This window comes from Planococcus citri, chromosome 4 (assembly GCF_950023065.1).
Source record: "Planococcus citri chromosome 4, ihPlaCitr1.1, whole genome shotgun sequence".
Lineage (NCBI taxonomy): Eukaryota > Metazoa > Arthropoda > Insecta > Hemiptera > Pseudococcidae > Planococcus > Planococcus citri.
The window spans coordinates 7533407-7549189 of NC_088680.1; the positions used below are offsets into that span (position 1 = coordinate 7533407).

General features: G+C 34.2%; 1 long non-coding RNA gene across 1 annotated transcript; it reads left to right on the forward strand.

Annotated features, from left to right (window-relative positions):
- The first annotated feature begins 5005 nt into the window (after positions 1-5005).
- On the forward strand, positions 5006-15538 carry LOC135843997 (uncharacterized). The gene is made up of 2 exons (XR_010558426.1): positions 5006-11546; positions 12551-15538. It is a non-coding gene; the product is annotated as an uncharacterized LOC135843997 (long non-coding RNA).
- The last annotated feature ends 245 nt before the right edge of the window (positions 15539-15783 follow it).

The following is a 15783-nucleotide window of genomic DNA, read 5'->3' on the forward strand; positions in this document are numbered from 1 at the left end:
GAGCTGTGGAAAAAAATAAAATATATTCAAACATTGAACAACTACAACACAGGAAGGCCAGCGAAATTGAAAAAAGCACTGCTGGTTTAGTAGATGAACTTTTTATTTTTAATTTTTTGTGACGTGCAGTTTATAATTTTTCATGTTGTTCGTTTTCCCAGAAACTTGCATTTTTTTGGTCGTTCATTTCTACATTTTTTTGTCGTGCACATGTCGTCGTTGAATATATTATATCGACGTGCAATAAATTATTCTGTCTGGTAATATCTTACATCGTCGTTCAAATTCATTTACTGTTGTTTGAAAACTTTTTTCGTCGTGAAATGATTATTTTCCTGTGAAATGTCCTTTTTTGTCGTTAAAATCCCCTTTTCTTGTTGTGAAAACGCCTTCTTCTGTCGTGAAACCCAAGCAAAACCTTGGTAAAAAAAATAGCTTCAGTTCATTGACCCAAGCAAAGGGGAAGCAAAAAGTGTTGATTTCAATACAGACGATTTAAATAGATTCTTGATTAACATAATTATTGAATTAGGTAAGTGATAAAAATTTTAAAAAAATGAATTACTTACTGCAATTTCTTCAAAGTGAATTCACAATTTTAACGACTCTGCTCTTATGGTATAGCACGTTCATTATCCGTCAACTTTTTCCTGTGTTATAATGGCTTAAATTCCATTATTGGCTGCTGAAGTAGCAGTAGCCAGACACATGTGGTTTTTTATTACATCTTATCATAAGACAATGGAAAAGCCACAATGAGACTTCTTGCTTAAGTATTGCTTACCAATTTTCAAAGCCTCTTTATAAAGGCTCAAATTAACTGAGTACTTAGGTAATACTAAAAAAAATCCACATTCTAATTATAAAAAATGATAATTGGTAAAAATGGTCTTATTACATACATTTAAAATGTAATTTGAGTTTAAAATGTGATGTGATGAGGTAAATGAAAAAACCCAAGCAAGAAACTTGGTTAAAAAATGGCTTCTGTTTATTGACCCAAGCAAAAGGAAAGCAAAAAGTGTTGATTACAATACTTCCCTTACATCACCTCACTCAGTTTGGAAAGTAGAGCAATACTGGAAATAAAAACGAATACACCGCGTGATAACTATATGAATTTCAATTTAGAAAGCTGTCAATATACAGCGATTTATTTTTTCTGTGCTCGATTTGTGGTTTAAATGAAGCTGCCCAAGTCGCTGACGCTATTGGGCAATTTCGGTATACGTATATCGTATAAAAACGTAAATACGTCCAAATGGCAATGATGATGAGGGATGAGGAGGAGTAGTAGAAAAAAATGTTCGAATTAGAGTATCGAATGGGTTAAAAAGAGCGCCCAAGTGAGGATGAAGAGGAGCTCGACGGAGGCAATTTCTTTAGAATGAATTCGCCATTTTAACGACTCTGCTCTTATAGTAGAGCAGTGGTAATGAAGAAAAATATAGAAATCACCGCTCGTTAGGTATCTTTTAACTTTTCGCCAATAGCTCCGGCCGCAGATTGAAGCAATGGCCGAATATATATTGCGTATATAGTTGTACAGTATTCGTATACGTATACAATATAGTATAGTGGAAGCGGTGAAAATGGCGATGCCCCCTTAAATTCTGTGTGTAAAGCCCATTTATTTAATGGCTTTCTGACCGTTCGCTGTTTCGGTCAGAAATTATAGTCGCGAGCGCGGAGCTGCAGGATGCCCGCACCTAATCGAATTTTCCTATAAACATATTACATTTTCCTCCTTTAATAGAGTAGCATCACTTACTACGCGTCGTTGTATGTAGTTGCAATTTTTACGGCGATTTTCGATGCTTGTTTACCTCTTTAGTCTGTAAAAATGCCATAATATTGGATACGAGAGGATTGCAAGGATTAGGAACCTATGTGTAGAATCGGCCTGTATGGTTTGAGGGGGAAAAGGTCATCGTTTCTGCGATCTTTTTTTGTTGGAAACTGTATCGTAAATCCATCAATATTTCCCATGTTTAATGTTTTAATTTTGATTTTTTTTCATAACATACGTAATAAATATAAAATGATCTTAGCCGAAGAGAATTTAATTAACTTCGCTCAAATTCGGTAATTGACTTGGTTTTTTGGCCTTGATAAATCTTGTGGCATGCACCCCACCCTTCCAAATTCACTTTGGAGGCTGCAATTCAGCATGCACATTCACAGGGTGCTCTAGAAGAGCATTTTGTGGGTTTAGACTTTTCAGTCCCTCCCTACCTCTTTTCAAGTACCAAAAAAAAAACTCCCCAAATTGACCTAGGAGGCCGAAACTTGGTACTTATGTACATCTACAGGGTGCCCCAAAAAATCCTTTTGGAGGGTTCAACTTTTCAACCCCTATCACAGGTCCCTATATTTTTTTTCGGGCACCTGGTGCGATAGTTATTATTTTTCAAATTTTTCAAAATGGCTGCGAAATGAAAATTTTAAACACTTGTAGCAGGAATTGTACCTTACCAATTTTTCGATTGGAAGTTTTCTCCATATTATCTCATCGAAGATACAAGAACAGGTTGTAAATATTCATTAGAGTTATTGAATGTCAACTAAGCTGAAATTCGCAAGACGAGTCATCAATTTTTTCACATTTTGCACATCGGTAACGATGGAAAATGGCGTAGACTGGAGGTCTCCACAAATTGTTTTGACGTGCAGGAAAGCACTTGAAATTTTTCAAAATGACTGCCAAATGAGAATTTCGAATACCTGTATCTAGGATTATGAGAAACTTTGCGATTTTGACTTTTCTTCATTTTATTTTTCCATCAAGTGCTAATTGGTTCATGGAGCAAAACTCAGTGTTGTCACTTTTGATGACGTAAAGAAACTGTTTAAAAACTTGCTATTGAAATAAAAGTATGAAGGCACAGATCGGAAATTTTGAAAAAATCTCAAAAAAACTTTTTTTTATGAAGAACAGCATACCAAAAAACTAGGATAATGTTTTTTGGAATTTTCGAGAGAATGACTTCTAAAGATTATGAGTAAGTTGAGACAAAATTGCGGTAAAAAAATTTCAAAAGATTGTCCTGTAATGTTGAAATATTTTATCATTTCCTTGATGGAAAAACGAATAAAATCATATTCTTGCTCAAATAGAGAAAAAGTTTGCAGAAAGGCTTTTTTGAATATGGGCCCAATTTTGGCATAATTAGCATACGCTTGAAAATAAGTAGGTACCTATCAACGAGGGTATCAAATATTTTTTTGTGTAATTATGCCAAAATTATACTCAAAAAACTCATTTTTAGTAAATGTTTTCTTCATATATGCAAGAAGAAAAATTTCATTCGTCTTTTCTACCAAGAAAACAATAAAAAATATTTCGACAGTGGGAGGGAAAAACATTTTTGAGATTTTTTACCGCAATTAGTTGCATTTTTTCAAAATCTTTAAAAAACTGTTTTTTTAAATATCGAAAAATATTATCGCAGTTTTGTGATATGTTGTTCTTGTTCTGAGCTATATTTTTGAAAAAATGTTCAGAATTTTTAATCAGTGCTTTTGTACTTTCAAAGTTCTCAAAGTGATTTCCTCACATCATAAAATGTGGCAACACTGATTTCGGCACCATGAACGAATATCCATTGAAATGTGCTTTTTTGATTAATATGTACTTAATGCCACTTTTCAAAAAAAATAAAATAAATCGCAAAAAATGTATTTACTTAATTTATTTTTGCTTCAAAATTGTTTTCTTTAAAATTATCCAAACGCTGTATTGCTGAATGGTACACCTAGCTGTAGGTCCTAAACACAAGTTATACCTATCGAATTCTTCCTCGCCGAAATTAGACCTTCGAGTTGATTAATCTTCCTAATGAATATCCCAACATATACTTACTTTAAATGACAACTTGAGCATTTCAATGTCAACTTACATATCTGAATTGTCATAAATGAAAATATTTTGATTTTCAGTGCATACTGGACTGGTATTATTGCAATGTTCGAACGGAGGGGGTAAAACAAAGCTGCAAAGAGTGAAAAGAATCACTTGAAATGCGTGCATCACTTACCTACGTAGGAAGCTGTGCTGCGGTAAAACTCTTGGGCTTTTCCGCTCTATAAGTACAAGAGTTTACGATTAGCGATGCGAAGTGCTGGGAAATATGACGTTTGAATGGAACTTTGTATTTCTCCGCACATCTCATTCGGTTTTCTCTTGTGCTGGAGCGATGTGTCTTGGCGGGCTGTCTGGGGATTTCGCGTTTGTTATCGCTTTGATAGGATGTGACTGAAATTAAGTCGCCGGGGATTCTATCAGAGGTATTCGTTTATTTATTTCGCGCTTATGCGTCGGCATTGTAATGTGTGCTGTGCAGTGCAGTCGAGTTGATTCAGTTAGATGTATGTCTCGTGTACGATGTTGCTATGTGGTAGGTATCTATACCGGGTATAGGTACAGTGAGGTAGATATCAATTCTCGTCACATTTTGTGACGAGAATTGAAATTTATTAAATTAAAGGTTACATTACTTACTTGCTATTAGAATTACCAGGCGTTTATTTACGTATTAATCTGATTTTATTGTCCGTACACAACAAATTATGAGCAAGAAGACAATCACATGGTATTTAGTATTGGTGGTACATGTATACAATCAAGGGAGGTGTTGAAGATGAAATTAGCTTGCTGGCCACTGGTGCCTTTCCATGTTGCAGAGGTCTGGTTGAAAGGAGCTGTAACCAGGGCCAATTTCTCACACCTTCATGTCGTCGTCGTCGTAGTCGCGCTCCTTTACGGGAGATAGCGTATATGTCCATCTACATATATTAGCCGGTATCTAGCGTATCTGATCGTTTCTCTCAGGGTCTTGATCTGAACAATATTGGGTGGGTTAATTTTCAATTTTTTCATGATTCATTTCATTTCAATTTTGTCCTTGGCTTTGGCCCAGGTATACATGTATAAGTATAAAGAAAACAACTTACCTACCTGAGTAAGTAGTCTTAATGTATAATATTTTAATTTGGTTCAATTTATTGGTAGGTAATTTGATTCATTCGTGACCGGATCATTTATTATTATATGTATCTGAAATTTCACCTCATCCTCTTTCATGGATTTGATTCATTGTTGACTCAGTCGTTCTCAATTGATAATAAGTACACTATACAGTATTCAACGTTCATAAATATTTTAATCAACTTACTTATGTAGGTACTAACTTCTTCTCCAGTTGGTGAAGTCATATCAGAATACTTCAGACCACATTAAAATTCCTATTGTAATGACATCTGTTCCTCTCTTCCACGGAAATCCTGTCAGAGGGGTATTCTCATCTCCTAACCAACTGCATTGTGTATCACAGCCGGGTGTTTTCTGGGTACTTACATTCGTACTGTGCATGACAAGATAACAAAATGTTGAAAATAATTTAATGAATTCGCTCTTTTCTATAAATTGGAAACCGCATTAATTAAGATAAGTACCTAGGTACCATAAATGCAAAAATTTGTTGGGCTGAGTTAGTTATAGTGGAGTGGCAAACAGCTATATGTAGGTATCCAAAGAAAACTGCACTTTTCCAATTCGGACTATGCATAGGTGTGGGTGTGGCGCGCTAGTGTGATTGTTGTGAGAGAGATGGGCGTAGAGGCGTTTGTGGATCTTTTCTTCAATTGAACAAATTGTTGAAACGATAATAAACGTAACGCACATACATGTTATCGATTTTATTATTAAAATAATGTCATAATAATACGTAAAACGAACTTATAATTAATAATAAAGGAGAGGAAAACGTCTTCCATGAACATTAAACAACAAATACTCGATCATACTTATTTTACAACATAGAACAACCGAGTTTGACAATTTTCACAATGAACAAAAAGTAGAATGATGCTCAAAACGACTCTTCTCACAACATTCCTCCTTTGTTTTGACGCATCTTGAAAAAAGGAACAGTTAAAAACTAATACTAAGTAGGTAACTAACAATTAAGTTACAAAACGTCTTGAAAATAACAGAACAAAACTTACAAAATAAATGATCGATTTTCAAATACTAAACTAACAATGAATGATTAAATGATCGATAAAATAAATCAAATGAGCGATTAAAATGTTCAATGGTTGATTGAGTGAGAAACAAAATTCGAACAACGCACGATTAAATTAAAAATAAAAAAAATAGCACGAATACTTTGAGGAAAAAAAATTAAAAACAAAAATGAAAATGCATGAGATCATGCCATGAACAAAAAATTTACATATCCGGAAGTAAACATAACTTACAATGTTGGGAGTTGGAGGTTGATGGAACGCTGAAAGACCACATGATTGTGCTTGATGTGCTATTTGAGTACTTGCAGAAGTTGGTATCTGCACACTCTGTGGAGTTGGGCATTGACTTTCAATACCAAGTTGCACTTGAACTGAACTTTTCAAATGTTATTATTAGCGAGACAAACTTTGAAAATGTTCAACTTGAAATTATGGAATAAAAGTAGTTGAAATTTTCAACAAACATAATGCCTTACCATGTATTTTCAAGATCCGAATATCTAACTCACAAATTTTATTCAATTTGCTGTTTCTAAAGGACCTGTTCCCAAACAAAACAATTTTGATCTTTATGAATGGATTTTAAATGTCAATTTTAAATTGGAAGTTCTAGTCCTTTGTAGTGTTCTGTGCTTCTTCAGTAGCCACAGACCTCTCAACAGATTTAAATTTAGGAGTACTTGTACTACGTGTGCTTGCAGCACCAGGCTCTACTCATTTACCTTCTTCGTGATTCTCTTCAACTTCGTTTTTCACAGCTACGTTAGTTGTTTGAGACATTAAATTGATACCTATGTTAACAAAATTTCCTTAATGACTTATTTGAGAACGATTTACTCAGGGGAAATTCTTTGTCCCCAAATGATTTTCTGAAACAGACGAATTATTCCAGGATACTTAGTGATTCTTTTAATATTATGTACTTCGTTTGATACAAAAATTTTCCACAAGTTGGAATACCACCATTACTTCATTAGTATCCAACATACTTACTTATATGTAAATCTTAAGTATGTCTAGGGTATTAAATGCGCAAACATTGCATTCATATAATAATTACATATTATAAATTGATTAACTTTTTAATATAATAATGGCGGATGGAATTTTTGACAGGCCATAATAGGCTTTGAACAATGAATCGCTTATTGGTACGAGATGTCTAAACTATTGGAAAGTGCTTGATGATTAATGGCCTAGTGTGGGGGAAAAATTGAAAAGTTGCTTACTAAGCTTGGGGAAATTGATCAAAGTTTTTCTTCTTAGCCCAGTATTGCTGCGCATTCATTTGAAATGTGAAAAAAATATAAGTAAAACAATATCTAAAAATTAAAAAATTCCTAGAGATTGAAAACATTTAGAAAATTGATAAAAAAAATTAACAAAAAAGTAGGTATTCCAAAATATTTCGTAATGTGACATATCAACTACATTCCAACTTACACAATGCAAAGTTTTAGCCTTGATTTTTTTCTGGCTTGCCATAGCAACACATCCTGTGTTATTTGCAATGGTTATAACAAACATAACAATATAAACTAATTTCTGCGTAGACAATTAAAGATAAACATAAATAAACATAAATAAAATGAGTGGGTTCCTGCAGGCCACCCCTTCATTTGGTCACTGCCTCTTGGTCTCTGGATGAGTGGTGCCAAATAATTAAGAAAATGAATATGATACCTTTAGGTGGCTTACCCTGCATGTGAGCCTATCTTGAGCATCATTGTGTCTAGGACAGCTTCACACAATGTGTAGAGTGTCTTTTACCACTCAAGTGTTACATCTCAAGCAGGTTGAAGATTCCCTTTTCTGAGTCTTGAAAAAAAAAAGAAACTAGAATTGCTTACTTTACAAATTCTCAGTGGATATAATGTACAATGTTTTCAACTGCAACTCTTTCATACAAGTATTCTCATCATGTATCACCAATTACATGTCATCTTTGGTTAGTAACAGTTGTTGATGTATTTGGGGCTGAGTGGTTAATGGCATTATCCTGCAATCTGCAGCTGTATTCGGCAACTACCTATCTCAGAAGAGTGTTCCATGCAGTTTGTTTGAAAAGTTGTTACTCAAGATGGAGTCTGGTTGAGAGCGGATTGGTTGAATATGGTAGGAGTTGATTTGGTCAGTAGTTGTAGTTGGCTAATTTGTGTCAAGAGGTTCCAGTCACTGAAACTGCTCCAGCCCTGGAATCCGGAACAGTGTTTACTGTAGAGTATTTAGTTAATTTAAAATCCATAAAAGATCCCACAAGCCGGTGAATTAATCTGCAAATAGCCAGAGCGCATGCGTAGCTATAAGCCCCTATATACTGTGGAGGGTGGGAGGTATCCACAGTCTAATTCTTCACTTACCATCTGCATTTCAGAGCTACCTTTTTATGAAATATGCTTCATACAGCTGAGAAAAATACAAACGCTCTCGATATGAACAACAAAAAAATTGAAATTAGCAACAGTCTCATTTTTACACTTAAAAAAAATTAATTAATTGAGGAGTTCTTCCATTAGAAAAATCTAAACAGAATTCAGTATAATGACAGCATTTGGTCTGAGGAACAACGATGAGGGATAACCTTTTGTGATTTTCATCTTGAAGCTGAAAAAACTTGATCCATTACCTTAATGCATAGTTTATCTATGTATGATCTATATGGAAAGAGCTCTATGAGTAATTGGTTTAGTGCGAGAAGAAAAGTTGAAAAGTTGCTCACTAAGCTAGAGGAAATTGTTCAGAGTTTTGTTAATCCCCGACCTGTTAATGGAATTTCAAATTTCAAATTGTATGGTTTGGGTGTGTAAGCTTTGAATCTGCGTGCCAGGAGTCTGTTGTTCAAAATGATATTCATAGTTTTCATAGATTTTATACCTATCCTTAACATGAGCTTATCTTACACATGTCGCAGATAGGTATTCATCAATTAACTACAATGAAATTGCAGTTAAGTAACTTTGAATCTTTCGACTCAAGGTAGATATGTGCCATTTCATCACTTACCCACACTGTTCTCATCTTCTGCCTCTCCTGTGCTCTACTCATACTAAGAGCGGCGACAGGCTTAGGTTGTATTATTAAATATTAACCGATGGCCGGCAGGATCAGAGAATAACACAATGTAGCGCGATTGATTAAATTTGTCAAAAACACATTATTTTAATACAAATGTGTACCGAAGGGTGTAGATTTTATTTTTCAAAAATCGGTACAATCTTCCAAAGTTTTCCAATTGATCTAAACGGCGCACGAACGTGAAGCTTTCATGGACAGCTTCACACTCAAACACTGTTGGGATCCACCGGAGAACACTGGAAGTTTATTTTGATTTTTGAAAAATGAAATCTACACCCTTCTTGGCACTGACCGAATGGGCCCTTTCGAAATATCGGTACACAAATTATCCACAGAATTGTGGGCAAAAGCGAGGAAAGAGGGGAAGAGGTTAGAACAGTCTTCTGCCTATACATTTGAGAAAATACACTTCTTGGTGACATTAGTACCGACGAGCTCAAGATATCAATGCTAAGTAAAGTTGGGATCTCGCAGTGAGCACCACAATGGTACCTAGCTCGCTACTTTTAAGGAGGGTGGAATAGTTCCCATGTTCTCATACTTCCAGCATACATAAATCATGTCAGGTCATAGGTTACATGAATAACATGTACCACCTTATAGAGGGATTACATTAGGAATCGCTAAGACGATTAAGGCATATTTTATGACTCTGAAACTGTCGTACATTAGGTATGACCACACTGTAAGAAAGAAAAACAAAAACAACAACTCCCATTAGGTAGGTACACTTTTAAAAACTCAAGTCATAGTGGTACCTCCGGTAATCACTAAGAAGTTACTGGAGCCCTCAGCAAATTTTTAAAACTATGGAGTAGGAAAGTAAAGTACCAAGTGGCCAAAAAGTTACCCAACTCAATTTGTAATTAAATAAAATAAAATATATGGCGAATAAGTGTACCTATAGGAGGTAAGAAGGACTGTGTAGGAACCTATTGTTTATACACATACACAATCACAAAGCTAGAGAGAGAGAGAGAGAGAGAGAGAGAGAGAGATTTAAATAAATAACCATCATCCAAACGATTAAAAGAACTGCAGTTTGGGGTAATATCATCCAGCTAAAAAAAAATATTGAAATAACTGGAAAATGAGAGCAGAGAACAACAGGAAATGTGAGAAATGACTTACCTCGTGATTTTTTTTTTATCGTGGTTTCACATTGGTTAAGCCTTTCTTTAGAATCAAACAGGGTTATTGAACTATGCATGACGAAAGTTCTCTGGTCGTAACTATTGAAATAAGTAATAGCATCTATATGAAAGGCATGCAATTTTTTCGATTGTCTGCATGCAATTCAACAACAAAAAGAATAGAAACGTATTTATGGGACATCAAGGCCAGCCATTGAGGCCAATGATTCGGAAGTTGCGACATATTATACTTACTTACATTAAAAACCTGCGAGCAATCCGTTCAAAAATGATGAGGAAAATAAAATTTATATCCGAAAGATTCGTTCACAAATAATTTGCTTAGAAGAGAGCATTTTTTCTTCTTCGTTTTCTTCTTCATCCTCTTTTTCCCTGCCAGATTTCGAGTTGGACGATTTGGCCTTTGTTTTGGATGTTTCTGTTTTTGGTAGGTACTAGTTTCAGTTTAGTAGTCATCATTCTTCTACTTATCTATCAATATAAAATTGTGAAGGAATTCGTTCGTGAACGATTTTTCTCTGAACTCAAAAAACGTTCGCTATGGAATGAATCACTGAAAAATCATATTTTGTATTAGATGTAGACAACGTGATGAAACTTGACAGTTTTAATTCATGTCAAACATTTAACTTTGTTCGCGAACGATTTGCTTGTTGTATGGCCGTATTGAGCGGTATAACAACGAGTGACTGATGTGGGAAAGCCTACAGGTCCAAGTTTTCAAAAATCCAAGAACTTGTAAATAACCTTTTTAGGTTGAGAACAGCTAGAATACGTATTAAGCCTGAGCAGGGGAGCAAGACACGTGTGTGCACTGTGCACAGATTTCTCCTTTAGCCCTTGTTATTCTAATGGAAAAAATTCTCCATGGTTGGAATTTTTATTGGGTTAAGGGGTGGTTTATCCATTGGAGTTGAAGGAGCACCGATACCATTTTCAGCCCACAGATATTGTGCTTGTATATCTAATCGTTAACTTTTTTGGAACAGTTTTTGATTAGTTTCTTTATAATTTTGTCTTGAATTGGCTGGTAACAGAGAAACCAACTTGATCCAGCACACAAGCTGCTTATAAGTAATTCTACTTTCCTTTTGAGTGCGTCCATATACTCTTTCTTTTTGCTCCTACTTTCTTAGGCTGAGATCTACAAAACAGCATTTTAAAATATTTTATGCATCACATTCAGAAATAACAGATATCTTTCAATTTTGAAAAGAAAATAGGTACTTTCAAAAAAAATTAAACTTTTTTTTTGAGTTCCAAATAATTTAAATTATTTTACTCAGCGTTGTGAAAACGAAATGATTTCGTTTTCGTTTTTCGTTTTCGTTTTCAATTTTGCAAAAATTACGTTTTCGTTATATAACGTTTTGTTTGGTTATTTAAAAAAACGTTTTTTTCGTTAATAACGTTTTTTTCGTTATTTTTTTTATGCACTAGTTCCAATCATCTAAACATTAGGTAATTTTGGCCAAAAAAAAGTGCAGAAAAATGAAAAAATCAAAGATTCAAAATTTATATTCACCAACTTGGATTAGAGCATTTGATTTCTTATACGAAAAATGACAATGAGAGTAAAAAAAGCACTGCATAAGTGCATACCTATAATACTAGTACCATAGTACCTACTGACAAATACATGTTCACACTTTTCAACTTGAAAAAACTATGATAAGTAGGTACAGGAAAAGGGGAGGGTGTCGCAGAGGACAATAATGTTGCTATTTTGTGGCCGAGGCAAAGGCAGGGAACCCGTTGAAGTCGCGCTTCCTTTTCTATTGTAAATTTGTAATTGTATTGGCCCTTAAGGCAATATTAGCTAAGGGATGAAGTCACCACCAGACAGGAGATTGCAGCTAGGTATATGATGATATGCTTTCATTGGAAACATATACCAGCAACCAGTTAGCACTGGGGATGCGCGACGAGGTGGAACATAGAACGTGCCTTTTTGCATCATTTTAGAATTAAAAAGAATGCATTATTTCATCATACTGGCCAGTTTTTTTTACACATATACCCCGTGAAATCTACCTCTCATGGCTCTCAAGTCTCATTCCAACCTACTTTTTGTTCCTTTTTTCGACATTTATCATTGCTGCGCAGCCACATGAAAAAAAAAGTGAAAACGAAAAAAAACGAAAAATTTATTTCGTTTAACGTTAAATATCATTATAAAAAACGAATCGTTTTCGTTTAACGTTATGTTGCTTTTAACTACAAAAATTTCGTTTTTTTTCGTTTTTCGTTTTCGATAAAATAACGTTTTCACAACGCTGATTTTACTCAAGGTTGAAATGCTATATTGCCTATATGGGACTAAGTTTTTTGAACCTTTTTATTTTTTTCACCGCTGGAGGATGGTTTTTACAGCTTACTTAATTATTGTCAAATGAAATTTGATTCAAAAAATTCATAATAGAAAAAAAAATACCTAAGTACAAGAATGTCAAAACATGAATTTTTGAAAGATTCGTTTTCAAATACTGGGGACGTGACAGAATCATTGTCCGATTTAGGCTAACAAGCGGCAAGAGGGCGGTAGCTCAGTACGCCCCAAGAGAAAATGAGCTCCAAAGGTGTATTTGGGCCCCAGAACAGAAATTCCAATGACAGTTTTTGAATATTATGTATTGCAAAAAAAAAAAAAAAAAATGCAATTTTAACAGACGAAAATATGTACTTCGTTTGATGCAAAAATTTTCTACTAGTTGGAATACCACTATGTCTTCATTAGTATCCAACATACTTGCTTATAAATCTTGAGTGGAATAATCCAGTTTGTTTGGAATTGATGGCGTGATTAGAATGCTCTTTTTCCATTAGGAATTTCAATGCGCTGTGAACCACTTCAATTCTTGAAGATTTTTCAAAATTGAAATGGAATGAAATGTATTTTTGGAGCAATAAACAAAATATTAATTACATATTGTATGCTTAATGACACCCCTATGCCAGTAGGTGAGCTGAGTACCAGATTACTATTGTTATTAAGAAAAACAAAAAACAAAAAATAATAATAATATCTCACATACACGAGTAAAGAGGAAAAGCAATGCAAAAACCATGACCAAAAAAAAACAAAATACAACAAAAAAGAGAGAATATAAAAATTAAAAAAAAAAAAAAAAATGAAACAAAAAATACAAGGAACGAAAAGCAAAAAACAAGAAAAAAATAATAAAATAAACCCCCTCCCAATAAAGTGTTGAGCTGAAGTTGACACAGGTATTAGGTAAGTAGTAAATACACAATCAATAATAATAATGATAATAATATGACCGAGTGCCTAAAAAAAACAAACAGAATTAGAATCTAAGAGGCAGTGGAGAATGTGCTGCTGTCACTGAAGAGGCAGGTCATACTCACACTGGATCAATGTTGGCAATAATGTCATCATATCAAAGAGGTAAATAATTAAAATTTGGTATGCTTGTGCACAATCACACTGGCCAAATCCATAATATCCCATCATTATTCATTACTAAAATATACCTACTAAAACAAACATAATATAAAATAACTTTAGCATAGATAATTAAACATGAACATAAACAAAATGAGAACTTCTTCTTGGTTGCTGCAGGCTGCCACTTCATGTGGTAACTGCTTATTGGCTTCTGGATGGGTGATAAGATAAGCTTGGTAGATGGGTACTGAGTCTCAACTGGGCAAGGACTGTTCAAGTTGGGCATTTGACATTCACAGTACACACACCTACAAGCACTATGTGCCATTTGATACTGCTGCTTTCAGATTACTTGATTAGTCAGTATTGCTTTCACTCCACTTACTTCACTGACCTGTGTTCACAGTCCATGTCTCCCTACCCAAGCAAGTCAGCTAGGCAGTTCTCAGGGCCATTTCTCCAATATCAGGACATACCCGAGCCTGTCTCAAGCATCATTGTGTCCAGGACAGCTTCGCACAATAAGTAGGAGTGTCTTTGACCACTCTGGTGTTACATCTCAAGCAGGTTAAAGATTCCCTTTTCTGGGTCTTAAAAAAAAAAGATTGCTTCTTCGAATTATCTCTCCGGACTAAAAGTAACTTTGTCACGTGCGCAGGTTGCCTATCTGTACTTGGTAAGATTCTGTAATGCATCTAAAATGGTGATTAATCTTGTTGCCTCGGTGGTGTGATGGAGGCATGCTGGACTCGTAATCCATAGGGCCTGGGTTCGACTACCAGCCTGGGCACAAATTTTTTGTACATTAGCTACATGGAAAGAGCTTCACAAGTGTAAATTACTAAGCTCGGGCAAACTGTCCAAAGGATTTACTAAGAAAATGAACGTAAGATTAATTTATTTTAAATATTTTTAATACAGGGAAAACGAAAGAACAAGAGAGTGTACAAGTGGGCTGGTTTTGTGTGTTTTAAGGGTAATTGGTTTGGAAGGGTGGGAGGGTGACTGTGAAGAATGGGAACGTTTGAAACAGTTATATTATCTTTTACAAATCACAATGTGAAATTTTAAACTGTATAGGTACATGTCAGGGGTCTGCTGTTTAAATCCCACATGGGACAATTTTTTTGCTGTTCATTTTTACTTTAAATTTTAAATAGGATGAACACGTGTTTATTGACAGTTCAAAAAATTCATGTTGTAAGCTCAAAAGGCTCATTCTATCGGATCAATCCAATTTCTAAAAAAATGCTTTGTCTATTTCTCTCATTGAGTCTGCACCCTTCAGTTCAGAAACAAAATTAGAAACAAAATTTTAATTAGAAAAAATCCAAGTACAAGTAGGTATAAGTAAGTACCCAAAAATTGAAAATTATAAAAATTAGTAAAATATGACAAAAAGCTTAATGAATGATCTGATAGCACAAATAATATGAAAAACATATATGGAAAGAGCTCGATGAGTAATTGGTTTAGTGCGAGAAAAAAAAATTAAAAGTTGCTCACTAAGGTAGAGGAAATTGTTCAGAGTTTTGTTAATCCCCGACCTGTTAATGGAATTTCTAATTTCAAATTGTATGGTTTGGGTGTGTAAACTTTGAATATCTGCATGCTAGGAGTCTGTCGTTCAAATCCCACATCGGACAATTGTTTCGTTGTTAGATTTTTATTTAAAGTTCAAACAAAATGAACACAATTTATCAAGTTCAAAAAATTGCACTGTAAGCTCAAAAAGCTCAATTAATCAGTTGAAACCAATCTTTTAAATAATATTTTATACATTCCTCTCATTGAGCCTGCAACCTTCAATTCATAAACATAATGTCAAGTTGAAAAAAATGAAGTAAATTATAGAAAAAAAATAATTCCAGCTCAAACAATTTTTTACAATTCAAAAAAAGCACTTGCCCAACATAGGCAGTCTTCTCATTGAGCCAGTGAGCCTGAAACCTTCAATTCAGAAATATAATGTCAAGTTGACAAAATGCAGTTAATTATAAAAAATGAATAAATAATAATTCCAAAAAAATTTTTAAAAAATTTAAAAAATTTAAAAATTTCAAACTTTTAGTTTAGTCATTTCAAATGGGAAAAATTCAGTAAATTCTGAAAAAA